The sequence below is a fragment of the Protopterus annectens genome, chromosome 2.part1 (assembly GCF_019279795.1).
Source record: "Protopterus annectens isolate FY-2018-M chromosome 2.part1, PAN1.0, whole genome shotgun sequence".
Lineage (NCBI taxonomy): Eukaryota > Metazoa > Chordata > Ceratodontiformes > Protopteridae > Protopterus > Protopterus annectens.
This window is the reverse complement of record NC_056729.1, coordinates 1,288,815,937-1,288,837,285: the sequence shown is the minus strand read 5'-3', so window position 1 is coordinate 1,288,837,285 and position 21,349 is coordinate 1,288,815,937.

The window sequence follows — 21,349 nt, the reverse complement described above, 5'->3', positions numbered from 1 at the left end:
GAACTCAGGCTATTCATTCACTAAAAGATAACATAACTTATTTTGCCAGTTATACTTGCCAAATTTACAGTGTATCCAGTCACTAAAGGATAACATGACTTTATTTTGTGAGTGATCCAAGCTAAGCCTTCCTGCCTATGTTTGCATATGATATAATAAACAGTCCTGTTTCTGACCTTGATATGCATTAACCTTAACACCTTACATCACTCGGCAGCTGTACTGATTTCCTAACTCACATGCATTATCATATGTATCTAGATAATGCAATAAGTTACTCCAGTCTCAGTCTCCCCATCTCCCTTTCGGCCTCCAGATAAAACAATAAGTTACTCTAAAGTTTCTCTCTGCTTCTACCTGTCAGCTCCAGGTAACAGCAAGATACATCAAACTGATCTCACCAGCTCTATCAACCTTGGTGACAGTAGTAGAAAATATACCTTCTGAGTTACTATCTACCGTCTGAGTTACTATCTAATCCATGGCTTTCCCTCACACTGCTATAATCACCTTGCCTTTTACTCTCCCCTGTAAGTGCTATATACTGTCACAGTCTTGCACTGAATATCAGAGCCTGTTGATATGCAGGGTTTATATGCTTCCCAGACCTATAGTAGCAGCAAGAAGTTCATCTTTTAACATCCATTTTCATTTCATCCTTTTGTGACAGAGGTGATACCCAAACCTCCCAGATTATTATAAGCAGGTAAAAAACTGTCATTTCTCAATAAAAGTATATGCACATTCATAGGTATTGGTGTCAGAAATAGCTATCTTCTTTTTTCTCCTCAATGCTCAAGCTCATTCCATTCATATGCTCTCATATACCTCATGATTAATTTCCCACTCTTACTGGAGATTGTGGCAGTTCACATTGTCTTTCACTGGGAAGCAGCAGAACAGGATGCACAGAGATTGCTCTCTTTATTTCTGAAAAACACAATGTAATGATACCGGGGACCTACCAAGCCTCCAAACTGCTTCATGTAGTACAGTATCATAGGATCATAAGATCATAGCAGGCTACTAGGCTAAAGGCCCTAGAGCCATTTTTAAGCTTAACTATTCATGCTCCAATTTTTCCATTTATCAATGCTCATGGGCTAGAATGGCTTTGGCATATGTCTGTGCCTTAGGACATCTACAGACTGCCCCTGTTCATAAGGGCCACAGGTGACAAGCCACGAGTGAATTTGCAATTTCTCATCAATTGGTTCAAGGTGCATTAGACCAGGCTTAGTGATTCACATGAATGCTCTGTTTCACATGAATGGGGAGACTGTTCCAGAGAAGGGGTAATCTTTGAGACACATACCTGTCCTTCCAACATGTTTTGCTTATGTCAGAGACAACGTTTAGATCCTTAGATCTGGTAATTCTAGTGCTGTTTGTTTTGTGAATGTGTAGCAGGTCCATTATAGCTGAATCAGAGAATTCTGTGTAGGTTAGGCATAGATCACCCCTCAGTACTCTGTAGCAGACTGAGCACAGGGACAGGGCTTTGAGGAGGTCCACATAAGATATATTATTTATACCCTGTGTTCTTTTATTGAGGAACCCTTGTGGCCATTCCAGCTGTTGCAAATGCCTGGTCAGGCACATGCCAAAGGGTGCACTGTACTTGATTATCAGTCTAATGAGGGCTGAGTATAGTGAGCCAATGATAGTCTTAGATCTAGATGTATGCCATGCTCTGGGTCTATATCAGTACATCGAAGTATTAAAACTTTGAATGTTCTGATATTGAACACTATTCAGTGAATGCTAAGAATAGCGAAGCTGCAGAACAGCGAATTCTTTCCTCGGGAAAGAATTTGGTTGGCCATTTCTGTGGCTTCACTATTCTTAGCGCTGTGGTGGAAAGTTACAGGTTGGGTTCAGGTAAGTGTGCGATTGTTTGTACGTTAGGGTTGGGGTGGGTTAAGTGAGTTAGGGTTAGGGCGCGGGTTAGGCGTGTGTGTGATAGTGACAGACTTTAGGGTTAGGGGCGGTTTAAGTGAGTTAGGGTTAGGGAACGGGTTAGGTGAGTGTGCGATAGTGACGGACCTTAGGGTTAGGGTTTGGGTTAAGGTAAGTGGGTAGATAGTAGTGTATATTTAGTTTAGTGTAGCGTTAGATATAGGAATTTAAGTGTATGTGTGTGTTGCTGTTTGTTTTATGTGTTTGTATTGTGTGTATGTGTTTCAGAGCAGCAAATTTTTTCCATGGGAAAAAATTTGCTGTTCTGAATGTTCGATATTTTCATGTTTAGATGTTTTGGGGCCGATGAAATAGCGTTTGCTATTTTCATCTTTCGATAACGTGGTATAAACACCATGCTCTTACTTGTAAGTTGTGCTGCGTAAAAGTATTTTCTCACTATCATGAACACATGGTGATCAAAGTTAAGGTTATTGTGAATTGAGTTGCCAAATCCCTTGCTGCTGGGTCTATTCTTAGGGGATTATTATCAATACTGTAATTTGCAGGGGTGCTCGTGTTCCCAAAGGGTATGATTGTGCATTTTTTCACTGCATTTTAGGCCATGGTTCTAGTACAAGCTATGTGTCTATGTCAGTCATTCCTGAAGGATATTTACATCTCTGCGGGATTCAGTGATTGCACCCTGCTTGCAGTCATCAGCAAATTTGGTCAGCCAAAGGCACTCTACATTTGCCTTAACTTTGGAGAAGTATACACCAAACAGGAGAGGTCCCAGTACCAAGCTCTATGGGACACCACTAGTAACAGGCCATTTAGTAACAAGCCTTTTGGTGGAGGTGGATTCCCCTACCCTAACTTCATGTAATGTATCTGTTAGCCATCTGGCTATCCATCAGGTGACATAGGGATTTTGCCTAAAATGTGTGTTTGTCTATAATATCAAAGTGAGGTATTGTCTCAAATGCCTTTGCACGTCAAAGTAGGCAGTATGTACATCATCCATGGCTCTAATGACCTTTTTAAGAAATCCATCAAGTTTCGTCAACATAACCTGCCTTTGATGAAACCTAACAGGGATGGAACCAGTGTTTGAAGATTTCCTATGTTTTTGTTTATCTGGTCCACAATAATTCTTTCTATGGCTTCACATATAAGACTAGTCAAACTTATTGGGTCTGTAGTTCCCTTGGTCTGTTGATGGTCCACCTTTGTGTAAAGGGATGACAGTTGCAATTCTCCATTCCATAGGGATGAGGCCTGTCTGGAGGCTGTGGCTGAACAGACATTCTAGTGGTCCTGACAGGACATGTTTCACACTATTTAGAAGGCATCCAGAGATACTATTAGGACCACTTAATGCAGCATTTTTAGCTCTAGAGAGTGCATTGAGGGCTTGTACTTTAGTGACAGTTCTTGGAGAAATGATAGACGGTATTTGCTGGGGTGAACTTTTGAGTAATAAATGGGTGAAATTCGAACTAAATTTATTGAGCAGCAAATTTGCTATATCCCCCTGTTTGTTATAGGAAGTTCCATTTACTATTAATTCAGCATACTGTTGATTGTTTTCTTTAAGGTTGTGTGCATAATTGAAAAAAATGCCTTATGGTTATGCTTTGCCTGGGAGGCTATTTTTGCCACATAGTTGGCTTTGGTGGACTTGATTAGTCCCCTGAATTTCTTGCTAAGACCGATGAGGGGTTTTTTTTTTTTTTTTTGGTAAAACCCTTCCTATTGGATAGAATTTTCTTTCTTTTGTTGTACAGCCTATTTATAGTGGTGGTCCCCAAGGGGGGGGGCTTGTTCTTGGAGTTTGTCCGAGGTTTATTTTGGTTTGGTACTGCTGATTCTATATAGTTATTTACATGCTTGTATACGGTTTCCATAAACACTTGTGCATAGACCACATTGTTCTCTGAGTTTGGCAGCGGGGTTTAGAAATTAGTTGTGCCTTCACTTAAAAGGAAGTAGCTTTGGGAAAGTTCTTAATGGTTATGTAATCCAAAAATCAATGCAGTCAAACATCAGTTTTAAACTCAAAGCTCTTGCAGCTGAAAAGGAATGTAGGTGAATACCCGAAAAAATCAAGGTTGATTCTGTCAGCTTTCATTTAACTCCTTTGTGAATCAGACCAGGTTAGTGCACCAGACAGTAGTCCTGGACTGCTCTTTAAAAGGGACGCTTGTGTCCCAGGCTGTTAGCAAATGCATTACTCTTCACATAGCCACTTATTACTACTTCACTATATGCTCTTTGAGTAGCAGATGTTGTCAGGTGGTAAATACTTCTTATGTCCGCGTGAATACTTTTCTATTTAAACTATGCTGTACAAAGCTTGGTCTTATGGTGTGTATGATGCAAGTGATCTTTATTCAATTTCATGTAGTTCATACAGGCTACCAATAAAGTGCATGTAACTGATTTTTTTATATCAATAAGTAGTGTTTACTGTCAACAATGTGGCTGTAACTGCTGGTGGGACTGGGAAGCTATATGTTATCATCCTGTAATTTTTAAACAGTCTTTAATCTGGCTTTTCTGGATGAATATGTGTGTGTCAGATTAAGTTGGAATACTTTGGCTACTGTGTTTTGTGTGAAACAAATTTGAAATATGTGACTTTGGACATTATTCTCATTATTATTTTTGAAACAAACACCCGAGAAGGATGGAGTCAACAATTTCTCTTTGATTACTGGGTTTTGAGGATGCCTGTGGGTAAAATGACTGACCCTATTGAGCTGTTAAAGTTAAAAGTCTTTAGTCCATCTTTGTTGGACTAATATGCATTTGTGCAAAGCAAATCATTTACTGTGACCATTTTATCACACTTAGCCATGTTATGTGTACACAGTCGATAAAGTGTCCATAGTGTTCAATACAGATATTGGTTGATTATAATGACAGCAGACTGAGTGACCTTTTATGGTTGAAATTTTCTGAAATGGATACTTTTGTCATTATTAGTTCATACATTTTGCTTTACTGCTTACTGCAAAAAATGTTCAAAACTATAATTTTTAAAGCACAATCCAACAAATGTTGCATTAAACAGGGCATATACGTTAAAAAAATCAGGAAGGTGTATCAAGGAACAAATGAATTTATGTGATCTCCTAAGAATGCGTGTAGGGGAGCACATGGTTTGAAAGCAGCCTGGAACCCAAGGTACACTTATTCCACCACTGATCCTACAGTAATTATGATGCTTTAACAGGGGTGTCATCATATGAGCCATGTTCTTTGGGTATGATTGTTTCCTTGTTTTGTTGTTTGTCAAAAGTGTACTTACTATTTGGCTGTGAATAAACTAGTCAGCATGAAGTCTGACATTAATGTTAATATTTTAACTATGAATACATTTTTAACTTATATTGTTTTTACAGACACACGTGTGAAATGCACTGTGTTAGTCTATACCACTCTATATGATACTTAGCTCAGATGGGCTGTTAAAGAGCTGCTTCTGTAATTTATGGATTGATTTCTCCAGCCTTTGTTTACCTACTGTGTGACTCTGGCTAAGACACTTTACCAGACAGTGGTACTGGGCTGCCCTTGACAAGAGACATTTACATCCAGTGGGCTATCCCAAGCTTTTAATAAATGCATACACATTTTTAAATGCATACACATTTATTTTTTGAATTCCTGCACCCCTCACATAGCTACTAAATATTGCTTCACTATATGCTGTTTGACTATGAATCCTAGCATGTCTCTTGCAGTCCAGTAGGTTGCCTGCTGCATTTTCAATAAATGTGAGTTCCACGAGAGGAGAAGCTTACTATTGTGCATGCTAAATCTGTTTTTAATGTGTTACTTTCTGACAAATTTCTGTGGATTGCAGTGATTAAATAGTGGCATGCATGAATCTGAGACTGTCTCTTTCAGAAAAAAAATCTTGCTATTACAAATCTTTTTATTTTAGCAACTTTCTAAGTATATAAAAAAACATTTATTTATTTAACCATTTGTTGACCAGGTTAATCACACTAAAGTAGCCACTTTTTTGGGGTGACTTGGTGTAGTATTTTATAGTACTAGAGGAAATTTGTCGAGAGCATCAGGGAACTTTTTTTACTTTTTTACAGCTGCCATGGAATCTTTTACATCCACTTGAGCTGCCACCAACTCAAACAGATGGGACTTCTGTTTAACACTTCTTCCAAAAAGCAACACACTGAGGAGTACAGCACCTCACCTTATGCTGCACTACCGGAGCAACAATCCATCTTATTGGTATAGGAATAGACTCCACAGTCTTCTATACCAAAGGCAAGTGTGCCACACGTTGCATGTCTCATACTGCTAGCATAAAAATATTTCTGATTTTTAGGTCTTTGTCTCTTGAAGTTTAGAGGTCAGATGGAGAATGCAGTAGCTTTATGTTTTGAAAGCAGCCAGCTGAGATATATTCCTGGCCCATTATTTATTAATGTATTCATTCACTTGTTCTCAAACAGATATCTGAATTGTTTAGTCATGGAAGTGGTTGTAATTGATGGTTGTATATGCTGGTAAAAATACAGCATCCCTGCAACCCACAGTGTGTGGTCATCCCTGGTGAGATCTAACCATAAATCATTCTCGCTAGAAGTAATTATAACACAAGACCCCTTTAGCAACAGCTAGACTAAAAAACTTCTCCAAGGCCAATTACAACCTCTTACGTGATGGCATAAATAGATTCATAGCTGAGTTATACACCAATGATTTATACAAACACTTGTATAGTTGCATTGACTCTGTCGTACCTGATAGAACCAAAGCAAGCTCTTCAAGGAAAAACAAACCTGCCTGGTGGACAACTGCCATTAATAGGTTGTACAACAGGAGAAAGAAATTGCAGTCTAAGAGTCGGAAGGAAAGGTCTTAAAACTAGAAACACTCCCTCCTCAACTTAAACAAGCAAATAAGACTCCTAGTGAAGTCTTCCAATGCTAACTAGGAATACAGATTAGCTTCCCTAACTATGTATAACTACAAGACATTCTTTAGTTACATCCGTAACATCAAAGGTAAGGCCCAGATTTGTGCTGAACTCATAGTTAATGGTACTACATATATAGAACTTGTGGGTATAGCAAATCTGCTGGCTGACAGGTTCAGTGAAAACTTCACTCCCCTGTCCCTACCACATATATCCCAAAGCATCCCAAATGCCTGTCTCCCACCTAGTATCTCCGAGGAGCAGGTCTTAAATGCCCTTTCAAAGGCCAAAAACACAGCCTCTATGAGACCAGACAACATCCCAGGATGTGTTCTACATGAGTTAAAATAGGAATTAGCATCACTAGTGGGCAGGGGTGTAGCCAGAGATTTACATTTTGTACTCAAATCTAATTTTGCTGCCCCCACTACCCACTTGTCATTTTAAAAATGTGCTCAGCCCTCAACATGCTACCCCCAGATACATGGGAAGAAGCACGTTATTTTCAACTGCTAAAATTTATTTCCATAAAAAACTAGTTTTAGAGGTGTATTCCTTTTGCACAAGAATTCTTTGTATACCATGATACTGTGAATATTCATTTACACAGTTCTAAACATTCTGTGCTTTTTGAGGGTTGACATTTGCAAGAGATGTTTAGAAAAAAATGTATTCATTTCAGTAAACAGAGTATGCCTAGCTACACCCTTGCTAGTGGGCATGCTTTTCAATCACAGCCTAAGCACTGGCTTTGTCCCAGGAGAAAGGAAAACAGCTACTGTCATCCTTTTGCACAAAGGGGGTGCATCCACGAACCCTGGGGACTATAGACCCATTAGCCTGACCAGCCTTATCTGCAAGGCCATAGAACAAATCATTATGGACCTTATTAACAAAGACATAGGAAATCTCCAAACACTTGACCCTACCCATTTTGGCTTTGTCAGGGGGAGATCACATCTTTTAAACTTGGTGGACTTCTTCGTGACAGTCACCAAAGCCCTAGACAAGGGCAAATCTGTGCATATGACCAATCTAGACTTAGCCAAGGCCTTTGACACAATCCTTCACTCTGGCATCATTGAATAAACTCACCTAGCTGGGTATCAACCCATAAATTGTCAGCTGTGTTGTAAACTGACTCACTGATAGAAATTATACAGTAAAAATAGGAGACTCTGCCTCCTGCAGCAGACCTGTAGCTAGTGGTGTTCCACAGGGATTGGTTATGGGACACCTACTGTTTGGAATCTACTTCTCTGAGGTACAAGCTAAAACTAAAGGACTGTGGTTGACAAAGTTTGCTGATGAATGCAAACTAGGAGCTATCATTGAAACCCCTAGTGATGACAACATCCTTCAAGAAAGTCGTACACAGACTAATGACTGGTGCCAAAGTCATTGTCTTAAACTTAATGCAAAAAATGCATTATCATCCCTTCAGCAAGGGTGATGTTCCTGCAAATTGTCACATCAAAAGCAATACTCTAAGCAGGCAGTCAGTAGTGAGAAATCTGGGCACACAGGTTGACAGCAATCTTAACTTCGATCACCATGTCTCCACAATGGTAAGAAGGGCATTTTATATTGCTCATCTCATAAGTAAGGCCATCGTCTCCAGATAAAAAGAGGTTATAACCCCCTGTACACTTCCATCATCAGGCCAATACCAGGTCAATGCTCTTTTTGGTATGTTCCTTTCCAAACACCTGCAGCAACTGGAGGCACTACAAAGGTTACTTACAAAGAAAATTCAGGGTCTTCAAGATCTGTCTTATGCAGACAGATTGAAATCACTGGCACTTTACTGTGTGTCATACAGATTGCTGAGAGGCTACTTCTGCCTTGCATACAGAGAAATCTCTGACCCATCTTTAATGGAAATGCTGCACTTTGCAAGTCAAATGGTACACAGTTCACTCGCTCAAAGGAACTTAACTTAGTAACGGATGTGATATCAACAGAAATTGCTGGAGAGACAGATTTGTGTCACAGAGGTTGCCCCACGTTTGGAACAAGCTTCCTATTCATGTTAAACATAGCCCTTATTGGCCTATTTAAGAGTAATTTGGACGATTGGATGGGTAATTGGAAATTCACCCTGGGGGTTCCACCTGAGTCCCTCTTGCACAGAGGCAATAGATGATGATTTTAGTTCTCTTCTTGAACCAGACACCCTTGGGAACATGGGTTTAACTTGGTTAGGCTTGTAAGGGCCCTGAGGCCATTAGCCTAGTAGCCTCCTATGATCCTATGATCTAACACAATATCATCCTCAATCCTTAAATTATACTCATCAAGACCTGGCAAATTATAAAACTCTCCTCACATCTCTGTAGCCAGCCACTGTCTGAGCAGTGATTGTGAACACAACTATCCACAGTAGATGGCGAGAAATATGCCAATTACAAACCTTTTGGAGAAAATCAGCAGGAGAATATCAGGACATTTCTTTGAACTGGCATAGAAAAGCTACTAGACTGTCAGATGTTTATTTCACCAGTCACAAGTTTATCTTGTCTCAAAAACTTAATATAGGTGGCATTATTTTGATGCTGTTTGCTGATCAAATTATTTGAAATACATTTGGGACATCCCTTGCAAAGGCAAATATTAAATTAAGTATATAACAGGATAGCTATTACAAAACATGCCAGTTCATTCAACTGGCATTAATGAAACACAGTAAAACAAAAATAGGCTTTGCCTAAGTCTATGTCAGTTACTCCTGCCTTGTTATTGCTAAACCATACACCTCAATGTTTAACATTTCCTTTATTACTGGAACTGTTCCCACCTCTTCAGGCTTGCTGTTATTGTGCCATTACCCATGTTTACGTCTTCAACTTTTCTAAGGATTACAGAGTAATAACCAACCTTTGTTCCCTCACAGTGGTCTTTGAAATAAGATATTGAAGTGGTTATGGATTTCTGTGTAATGCTATGCATGACTTTTATAAGGATTTCAGTAATGTTTCAAAACCTTTTGTAACAACAAATACCACATAATGCAACATGAATGATGGTCTCTTTATAGACAGGAGTTTTGTGGACCTGCCACATATTACTGAGCCAATAAATCATAATCCATTACTAGGTTATGTGGGATAGGGTGCTCCTGCCCCCTGTTTAATATCAGCTGGGCAAGAACAGAAAAGAAAAAACAAGATACATTCCCTTCATGCACCTTAACAAAATGCTCTGCAACTGGACTTCTCATGTTTCTATTCCGGATGTCTTTCAAATGTTCCATGATCCTTTTTTTTTCTTTTCTGTTCTTGCCCAGCTGATGTTGAATAGGGGGGAGATACAGTTAGGAAATTATTGGAACTAGAATGCAAGTTCATTTTAAATTACAGAACATTGTCCCCTAGGGGTCTCAACTTGGACGTTAACCTAGTGCATTAGGCAAGCCTGTTTAGTACGTAAAGCAGTTTGGACATATACAGTAATGTGTTATTTAAAATATTTTAACATTAAAAATATTTAAAATACACTTTATGTATTTATAAATAAAATGTTTTTCATGATGTATTTAAATATGCATGTTTAAATGTATATGTGAAAATTTGGTATATATCACTTTTAATTAATTTAGATTAATTTAGATTTAATTTAATTAATTGGTTGTTAAGGGTTTTGAGATATATTTAAAAATGTGGCTGTGTTTGATTTATTGCATCCACTGAGGCAAAAAGCTGAGGTACCAGTTACAAGCTGTGAAGTAAATGATTTTTAGCCCATTTTCTGCTCCTGTGATGTCTTTTTAGTGCATTTTCATTTTGAGTGTTTCTATCATGTCGTTGGAAGGAGTAGATGCTGTACCAGGTGTGTTCAAAACCCCAGTGGATGTTAATAAGCTGCTTTTCACTAAGCTTATGAAGGAGCATGAAGCTAAGCTTGTGGACAAGGATTTATGGTGTTCGTTGGGTAAGCCTGATCATAATATAGAGTTCATTCAGTTAGAATGATTGATGATTAAAGAAATGAACCTTTTCTATGATAGCAAATTGTTGGAGAAATATCTAAGTCTGAATGTGACTCCAAGGGGACTTGGGACAGACAAATTGCCAGCATATGACTTTTCTGATGAGGAACAAGATTTATTACAAGAATGGAGACAGGTTTCTTTTGAGTGCACATTAGGGTGGCTTCATATACTTATTAAAAGAAACCTAGGCAATAGCGAAAAATTGCAACATCAAATTATTGATTTACAAGGCAAGTTGAGTGAAATAGTTCCAAGTGACAATTTTTCCATGCAAATGATTGACATTAAGGTTAAACTTGAAGAAAATGAATGGCTTGTGATGAAAAGGAAAAAGAATAAGTTACTTTGGGATATGAGTGATTTTCACAATGGTTGCATATATGGTTGGCAACGTTTACAATGTTCACAGCATAGAGGGAGGTCTAACAGTAACAGGAAGTTTGTTTCTACCTCTAAAGCAGCTCATGATTCTTTGGTTTCTTTATTGGATACTATTTTTAAGAAAAGTGTTTCCTTTGAAAGTATTGAGGGGGAGCCTACATCTGATTCCTCTCGTGTTTCAGGCTGTGGCAAGTTCGTCAACTTTGATTACACAGCAGGGAAAGGCCAAACGCAATCAGTACAGAGGGAAGAAGGATCATTGAGATGTCATGGGACTAATGAACTGTTAGCATCTCTGTTTTTTAAATCTACAGAGAGTCTTTTTTAGCTCTGGACTTTTCTTACTTTCAACATGTAAGTGTTCAGAATAACTTTCAGAATGTGTTGAAAGTAACTAATTTGTCTAACTTAGAGTTAACCAATGTTGCTTATGAATTGCTTTCAAGAGGCACCAAGTTTGTGCCTGTTACGATACCTACACTTGCAGATTTAATATTGGACGTTAAGAGATTTTGTAGGAAGTTACATATAATTGTGTTTCATGATAATAAAAACAAAATGTTGCAACTGACTTGAATATGATTGTGAATCATGATGTAGATATGATTGCAAATGATGATGTACTTCTAAATGTTTCTATTTATGATGATTATTTTTTGAATGTGATTCTACTGAAGTGTGCATTGAAGGCTTGCAACTGGTTATGGTAAACTCTCTGTCCTTAGCCTACCAACACTTAATAAGTTTATGCTGCCAATTTTATCCCCAGCTGTTGTTCTGTTTGGGCAAATGTTGATTAAGAAAGTTGAATATGACTATGGAAATGTTATTAGAAGTTCGGGTGAAATACTAAAACACCCCATATTTAACAATTTCTTTAGATTGGCATAGTGCCATATGAAAATCTAATAAACCTAGGAAATAATTTCTCCAAATTAACATCCTCACATACAACATGCCATAAGTCCAGAATAATATTTCTCATTTTTTCAGAAAAAAAACAGAAAATTTAGATGCAAAAAAGATGCTCCTAGACAAAAAGTCTTTTTGGGGAGCAGTCTTTTTGGGGAATCTGTCTCCCACACTGGCATTTACCCTTCCTGAATGACATTAACCCCAAGGAGCACAAAAAAGGTAAGAAAAAATAAAAGCCCCAATGGAGTTCTTATCTGCAACTGCAATAAATTCAGCAAACAGGCGTAGGTAGTCACTGGAGAATTAAAATTATTATTTATAGTGGTGCTGTATTATTTCTGTCTCTTGTTGTCTCCACTGTGTTTTTCCCACCCACCCTCCTTGTTCTTGTCTTGGTGTTAATCTTGGTGGCTTTGGAACTGCCCGCCCCTCTTGTAAGTTTGTATTTGGATACTCCTTCTGAGCCTATCTCATTTGCTCACTCGACTGAGTGCACTGAGATCATATTCAGATTTCAGGCACTCCTACTGTGTACAAAGAGAGCATTTGAGAAGGACAACCCCTGTAGCCTCTTAATCCTGCTGTGTTCCCTCCCTCAAAAAAAAAAAAAATAAATAAATAAATAAATAAATAAATATATATATATATATATATATATATATATATATATATATATATATATATATATATATATATATATATATATTCAGCTGCTCTTACTGTAACTGTCTTTGTTGCTGTTCTGCGTGCTATTACTTATTCTGTACTTATTACTGCTTGTTAGCAGCCTTCTAATTTAATGCCTTCTGCACTTGTTTTTTAGTCATTTGTTAATTTAATTGGATTTAATTAATCTGTATCTGTCATAATATTGATACACGTGTGCTAGCCTGCACTGCATTTGAATTGTATTTACTGCTGTTTCAGCTGCTTTTTTGTAAAAAAAAAAAAAAAAAAAGATTCCTAGCTTGTTTCCTGCCTTTCCTGTAACTTGTCTAGTCCAGATACAGACTTGCTGTATCCAGGACTGTTTGTAAGCTCCTGAGCCCCCAAGCCTTTCTGTGTTGGAGGGAAGCCTTCTAGCTTATCAGTGGGAGTGGTAAGCACTAGGTAGCCTATCTACCACAGAAGGAGAGGTTTCTGGCTCAGAAATTATAGTTTATTGGCCGTTTGGGAAGGTCTTCCATCTCTTTCAACCTTCTGATTCAAAAGCCTGTGTCTGTGCTTGCTATCTGCTTTTCCTGTTACTAGTCTAGTCCAGGTACAGATTTGCTGTATCCAGGACTCTTTGTAAGCTTCTGAGCCTCCCAAGCCTTTCTGTGTTGAAGGGAAGCCTTCTAGCTTATCAGTGGGAGTGGTAAGCATTAGGTAGCCTATCTACCACAAGAGGAGTGGTTCCTGGCCCAGAAATTGTAGCTACTGGCCGTTTGGGCAGTTTTTCCTCATCTCTTTCAACTTCCTGGTTTAAAAGCCGCACTTACGCTGTTTCCCACCTTTCCTGTTACTAGCCTAGTCCAGATACAGAGTTGCTCTATCCAGGACTGCTGGTAAGCTTCTGAGCCCTGCAAGCCTTTCTGTGTTGGAGGCAAGCCTTCTAGCTTATCAGTGGGAGTGGTAAGCACTAGGTAGCCTATCTACTACAAGAGGAGTGGTTCTGGCCCAGAAATTGTAGTTTATTGGCCGTTTGGGCAGTTTTTTCCATCTCTCTCAACTTTCTGGTTTTAAAGCCCATGTTTGCGCTTGATCCCCACATTTCCCGTAACTAGCCTAGTCCAGGTACAGATTTGCTGTATCCAGGACTGTTTGTAAGCTTCTGAGCCCCCCGAGCCTTTGTGTTGGAGTGCAGCCTTATAGCTTATCAGTGGGAGTGGTAAGTTCTAGGTAGCTTGTCTTCCACAAGAGGAGTGGTTCTTGGCCCAGGAATTGTAGTTGATTGATCATTCAGCAAGTTGTCCATCTCTTTCAACTTTCTGGTTTAAAAGACCACATCTGCGCTTGTTTCCCATTGTTGCTGTAACTAACCTACTGGAAAGCACTAGAAAGCCTTAAACTGATACAAGCCTTCTAGCTTAAAGAGAGACTTTGGAGTGATTATCAGTTTTCTGTATTTTCTTGCTGTACTTAGCTGTTTTCCACCTAAACGCTGATTATTTCAGCACTTTTCCACCTTTCTTGGTCTACTCCCTAACCTCTCCACACCACATCCTGTATTGCTTTTATTTTATATCTTATCTCTTACAACCACCTTTATTTTACTTAATTATACACTTCTTCCATCAACCTACTCAACCTCTTCTAGCACTCTCTGCTTCTCCCACCTTTAGTTTTACTTACTACACTCCTTCCCTCAATATACTCTAACTCCTTATCTACATATTCTAATGGCCCCAACACACAAGTCTATATTCACAAACCTACTACTCTTAACTACAACTCTCGCTTCTCTTACAATACCATACACACTAACCTTCTTTGAACATTTTTCTCTTCCTGAACAATGCACTGTCCACCTGAGAGTGTAGCTTGGTGACTGGATGAAAGACCTCCAGGCCAGCTTCTGAAAGAGACAGAGAGGAGCTCTGATTGATACATGCCCAGGCAGGTAATACACTCCTGACCTGATAGTATCCCTTAATCAGCTTAAAGAATGCAAACAATCATCAAGGATCCTGACAAGATGAATGCCTGGGATAACCCATTGTCAAAGCCACGCCATGCCCAGGGATGGCTTGCCCTGCTTGGGGACTCAGTTTGATGCCACTGGATGCATTGCCACTCCCACAGCTGCTTTTGGGGGCAGGCTCAAATTCTAAACCTACCACCTAGAACACAAAGGCTAAAAATACTAAACCATACAGCTCAATGAATGCAAAAATGGAAAAAAAGAAGGGTGCAATTCAATAAGCCCTTTATCAGTCAGGAGAAATATCTCAATGCCTGCTGACTGACCCCCTGGTTCAAGGTCTGTGATTGCTTGACTGAACTGTCACTGCTACCCTGGTTCATGGTGCCCCCAAGATCAACCCACATCAGGCTCCTGAGGGGTGTCCATATATCAACCAAACACCCTCAGGAAATTGGTGGGACCCCAAATGCACCGGAGACAGGAAAGAGGCAACGAGGCATAGGCACCCATGAGGCACCATTTGTCTGCAAGCACAGCTGGCCTGCATAGCATGTCAGGACTGCCAGGTCAGCTTGTACATGACACAGACAAACTCTGGACCCTCAACAGCTTTCCTGAAAACAAAACACTGGATATTTCAATATAGATCAGGATCACTACCAAGCCCCAATTTCATAGCACCCGGGTTCCCCAACACTTCAACTACCAGATGGCCTCATCTCTCAAGCCAAACCTCCCCACTCCTAGCCCAAAGGTGAACTAGATTACAATCAAATGCCATGGAACAACTAGTCAGAAACATCAGATCACGACAACATCCAGTCACAATGTTCATCACCAGAAGTATACACTATCATGGACATCCACATACCACCATCAACCTCACTGGAAGTCCACATCCCAACCAAACCTGGAAGTCCACAAAAACCTCAAAGACAGATCTAAAGACCACCCCCACTCACAAAAACAAAGACTTCAATCTTCTTCAAATTACTTTGGTCTCTTTCAGGGCCCCGAGCCAGCAGAAACACCATTTCATGCCTCCCATGATCAACACCAACTTCAGGACCAGGCCAGCAAGCCAAACAAAACAAAGACCTAAGCCATAAAACAGCCCAACAACAAAGGAAGGCAAAGCTACAAAACAGAGCAAAACAACGAAAAAAAAGCTACAAGAATACAACATAAGTAAAACTAAGAACAGGAAGACACCCATCCAAGCAAAAAAGTAAGAGAAAAAAAAATCAATAAATAAAAAGACAAATGAGAAAAAAAAAAATCCAATAAAAAAAACAAGAGAAAAAACCCCTTTATCTATTTTTTATAGTTCAAAGATGATAAAATCAATGAACCAGAAGACATTGCCAACATAAAAATCACAGAATCAGTGCAAAACCCCAACAGGAATGATAAACCTACAGACATTGTAACCCCCCCCAAACATCTATACCAGAGGTATAGAAACTGCTCTCTCCCCCAAAAATCTCTCCCCAAACATCTCAAAGATCCCTTCCCCGGGCTCACAGCATCCATGGGACCAGATGGCCAATTCTGCCAATGGTGTGCTCCATTTAACTCAATGAGGAATTAAACCCCCAGTTAGGCACTTCAGGAGTTACAGCCTCACCTCCCAGGCCTTACTCACAAACCCAAGGAATGTATAGGGCAGCGAACTTCACAAAGGAGCTGCCTCCACCGACCCTGAAAAAGCTATTCCATTATCATAGCAAACAAGATCATAATGGAACTCATAAATAATGGACTTTGATAACAAAGACATTGGGACTTGCAATTTTTTGGATCCAACCCAGTTTGGCTTTGTCAAGGCAAATCATGCTTTTTTTTTTGATTTTGGTTTTTGTGACAAGGAAGCACCCTGACAAGAAGCAAGAGGCTTTACACACAGCCTACTCATTTAATACACACTCAAACTCTCCAAAGTTGAAAATGAAAAACTCAAAATGTTAAAGATAAACCCACACAAGATGGGTTGTAAATTGACTAAGTGACAGAACAGAACACAGGAGTTCAGAGTTGCTGGCGCCATGTCGTCCTGTCCCACTGGGTAGTGGGTGGGCTCCAGGCTGGTTCCTGGGCTACTCGGCATCTACTTTTTTCACATAGTTATGGCAAACACAGGATTACTGCAGATGACTGCAACTGGAGACCAAGTAGGCACAAAACCCAAATGACATCAAAATCCTTCATCCACATCCTATAGAAACATCCAGAAGACCGATAACTGATGGCCTAAAGTTAAAGCCCAAAAAAAAATAAAATCAAAAAAAACAAGGAAACCCCTAGTTAAAAAATAGTTACCACCCTAGTTACCACATCCGCCTGGCACAGACCACAGGAAATCCAATCAGGGGATCTGGGGACCCAGGTTGACAGCTGCCCCTTTGACGTTGTGGAAGACCTTAAGTACTGGAAGACCTCTACATTGCCCACCTGATGATTAAGGGATTCACATCTAGATTCTGTACTCATCACTTCCACTCATCACTCATCAGACCAATGATTGAACAATGCCCAGAATGTATCTGACCTCGAACCGACCAAACACACCAAAGGCCCAAACCAAAAGGTTCACCAAAAGGATAAAGGGTCTGAAAAATAAATATGTCTTATGCTGCCCGACTGGAACAGCTCTATTCTGCCTCGCTACTCACTGCTGCTCAGAGGTGACCTGTGCCTGATGACATACAAGGCCATCAACCGAATGAATACATGCTTCACCTCAAAAAAAAAAAAAAAAAATCAAACTCAAGGGCAAAGAGACTTAAACCTTGGCTATTACTTAGGACGTGGATGAGGGGGAGGGACAGATTCCAGACCCAGACTCCTATGCTGTCTGAACAAATCCCGATACATGTGGAGGAGCACCAGCTCGGCTTTGTTCAAGAAAGAAATCTTGATGGATGGGAGATGATCGCATATATTATACCCTGTACCCCTCAGTGTCACTACTTGACAGAGACACAGCAAAATAATGGGCATAGTATCCTTCAAACTAAAGGGGTGGCGAAAGCCACAAAACTCTGGGCTAGGCTTATAAATGCCCTAGGGCAGTTAGCCTAGTATGAACCTATGAACCTATGAACCTATGAACCACCCCTACCAGCAAATTCTACCAATTTCTCGCATAAACTTCCTCAACCACAGTAACATAACCTCCACCTCTATCTAGATATTGCCAAAATACCATAGAGCTACCCATGTTACTTACTTCCTTATCAAAAAAAAACCCAAACAATTACTACAAAATCCTTAAGTTTGTACAATATCCTCAAGAAAACCCCCTTAGATGGTGATATTCATCCAGACCCTGGCCCCAATACTGATATTCCCAATAACCTACACAACCTAACAACTCCCGCTATCACTACCTTAAATAGACCATCTAACTCCCTCCTGATAGCTCACCTTAACATACTTAGCATTAACAATAAAATTACCTACCTACATGCACTCTTAGATGTGCACTCATTCGATATTCTCTGTATTACAGAGACATTGCTAAAGCCCTCAACTCTGGACCAGCAGATTACCCCTCGTGGATATAATATCCTGAGATGTGACCATAAAACCAAAAAGGGTAGAGGTGTAGCCATTTTGTATAAATCTGAACTCCAAGTTTCACCCTTCAATGTCCTCCTACCCTCAGTTACCAATTCAGACACCCTTACTGCCAAACTTCAAATCAACAACTCCAAATCTATCTGTCTAATTTGCACATATCTCCCCCCCTGGAAATAATATCAATACTCTTGAAAACTTACTTAGTAACTTGTTTACCCACCTACCTCAGGAAACCATTGTATTAGGTGACTTTAATATAGACTGGTCTACCTGTAGTGCCCCTAATCCTACCAATCACATAAATCTTTATGGATTCTCACAAATTATAACCACTCCTACTAGAATCCATAAGCAAAGCAGTAAGGAAACCACCCTAGACTGGATCCTTATCAACAGCCATCTTGATACTTATAAACAAGGAACCCTTCCTGACGATATCAGTGACCACATGCTAACCTACATTATTAAACAAAGAATCCATAGCCCAATTACTAATAATTTTAAAACCTCCCGCTCCAAATTTTCTTTTAATCCAGAGAGCTACCTAAATGAACTGAAAGCATGTGACTGGTCACCAATGTCTCATCTTCAACTTGATGAAGCAGTGACCTACTTTAACACTAGATTCCTTCAAATCCTAGATTACCATGCCCCTATCGCTCTTCCCAAATAAGGACCAAAATTGCCCCCCTGGCTCACAAAACAAACTAGGCAAAAGATCCTCCTCAGAAATAAAATTTGGACCAAATGTCCATCAGATCACCTTTACTTTAAACAGTTAAGAAATGCCACCAAGAAAGATATTCTCAGAGACAGAAAAGACTATTACCTTCACCTCCAACAAACCCATCAACAAAAACCACAAAAAGTCTGGTCAGGCATAAACAAACTTCTTCAGCCAGGGCACTCTGAAACTCCTGCCACTTCAGGATTTAACCATAATAACTCTAACCAGGTTCCTGATGCCTTTAATAACTACTTTACTGAAGCCATTTGAACCCTATCCAATACTTTACCACCTATTACCACTACCCCATTAAATACCACTAAGACTCCATCTCCAACCTTTCAAATACAACCTGCACCGACATCCCTCATTTGCAACCTCCTTCAAAAACTAAAACCATGCACCCCTTCTGCTGACTGTCTTCAAGCTGAATACCTTCAAATTGCAGCAAAAGCCATTGCCTATTCCATCACCATCCTTATAAACAGAACAATTTTAGAAAGCAAAATCCCTTCCATAAGGAAAGTATCCCACATCATCCCTCTACATAAAGGTGGGTCATCTACTGAGTTCTCCAACTTTCGGCCTATTGCCTTACTCTCTCCAATAGCTAAGATAATGAAAAAATGCATACACAGACAACTACTTGACCACCTTCTCCAAAATAATCTACTTGCCAACTGCCAGCATGGCTTCAGGCCATTCCATAGCACAACAACTGCCCTGCTATCCTTTTCTGACTCCATAAACAAAAATCGTAACAATAATACTTTCTCCTCTGCACTATTTATTGACCTTTCAAAAACCTTTGATATAGTGAACCATAATATGCTTATAGACATACTAAAATACCAATCACTTGATCCACAAGCATTACAATGGTTTAAATCCTATCTGGAAAACAGACAACAAGCAAGTACTTTGGGATAAAGATCTTTCTACTTTCCTCCATGTGAACATTGGAGTACCTGAAGGCTCTATTTTAGGACCGCTACTCTTTTCATTGTTTATTAACGATCTACATACCAAAATTTCTCAAGCCACCTGCATACAATATGCAGATGACTCTGCTTTAATTTGTTCAGCTAAGTCCATAACCTCTCTCCAGTCCCTCACCCAAACAGTATTTAACAGTGTTGAAAATTAGTTCATGCAACGCTGCCTCCTTCTGAACCCCCCGAAAAAAACAAAATTATTGCTGTTTGCTCCTACTCATAAGCCACCTCAACTGCACTTCACAATAACCTCTAACAATGCAACTAACATATCCCCAGACACTACAACCCGTCTACTGGGAGTAACAATTGATAACAACCTTAGCTATGATGACCACATTAATTCTACAATAAAGTCTGTCAACAAAAAACTAGGCACCCTTTACAGAATCAAACCCTTCCTTACCCCTTCAGTCAGAATGACTATTGCCCAGACCCAACTTATCTCTACCCTGTTCTATGCTTCTGTAATATATTCGAATCTATCTAAAAACAACCTCACCAAACTTTCCACCAGTTACAATAACATAGCCAGATTTGCCACTGGCACCCCCTTTAGAACTCACCACTATCTCAACCTCAAACAACTGGGATGGCTAGAACTGCAGAACCAACTACTTTGTCAACAACTTGTTATCACCCAAAAGATCCTTTACCACCCTAATAATACCCGTACACTCACTAATCTGGTTACACCCTACAAAAATCTTGCAACACTACGCTCAGCTAATAAGCTTCTAGTTTCCACTATTAAATCAAAAAACAAAGCTGGGGACTCACTTTTCACCAACACAGTAGGCAAAAACTGGAACCAGCTTCCTACTGAACTTTCCACCCTTGCTTCCACTCTTCTTTTTAAAAAACATCTTAAAGAATATCTTAAAACTCACTGGCTTTGTCCCTGCTCTAACCCTGACTGATATCTCATTCCCCTTCTTGCTCTCTCTATACTTCTCTACTCTACTGTTCTATGCCGCCTATCTGTAATTAATAATTTCATTCATAATACTGGAAAAAAAATTATGTTTTTGCTCTCTGTATTTCACCTTAGCTTAAACCTACTAAATGACTGTATAATTTTGTTCTGACCAATGTTGCCAATGTACTGTAATTCACTTGACTATTACTATATATTGCATTCTTTGTCACTGCTGATGCTTGGAGCTTTTCTCCCCGGGCCTCTACTGAAACTGGACATATATCCAGTTAGACTAGCCCGGTAAACAAATGTAAAATAAATAAATAAAAATAAATTATTGTGATTTAAAAGCTTGTT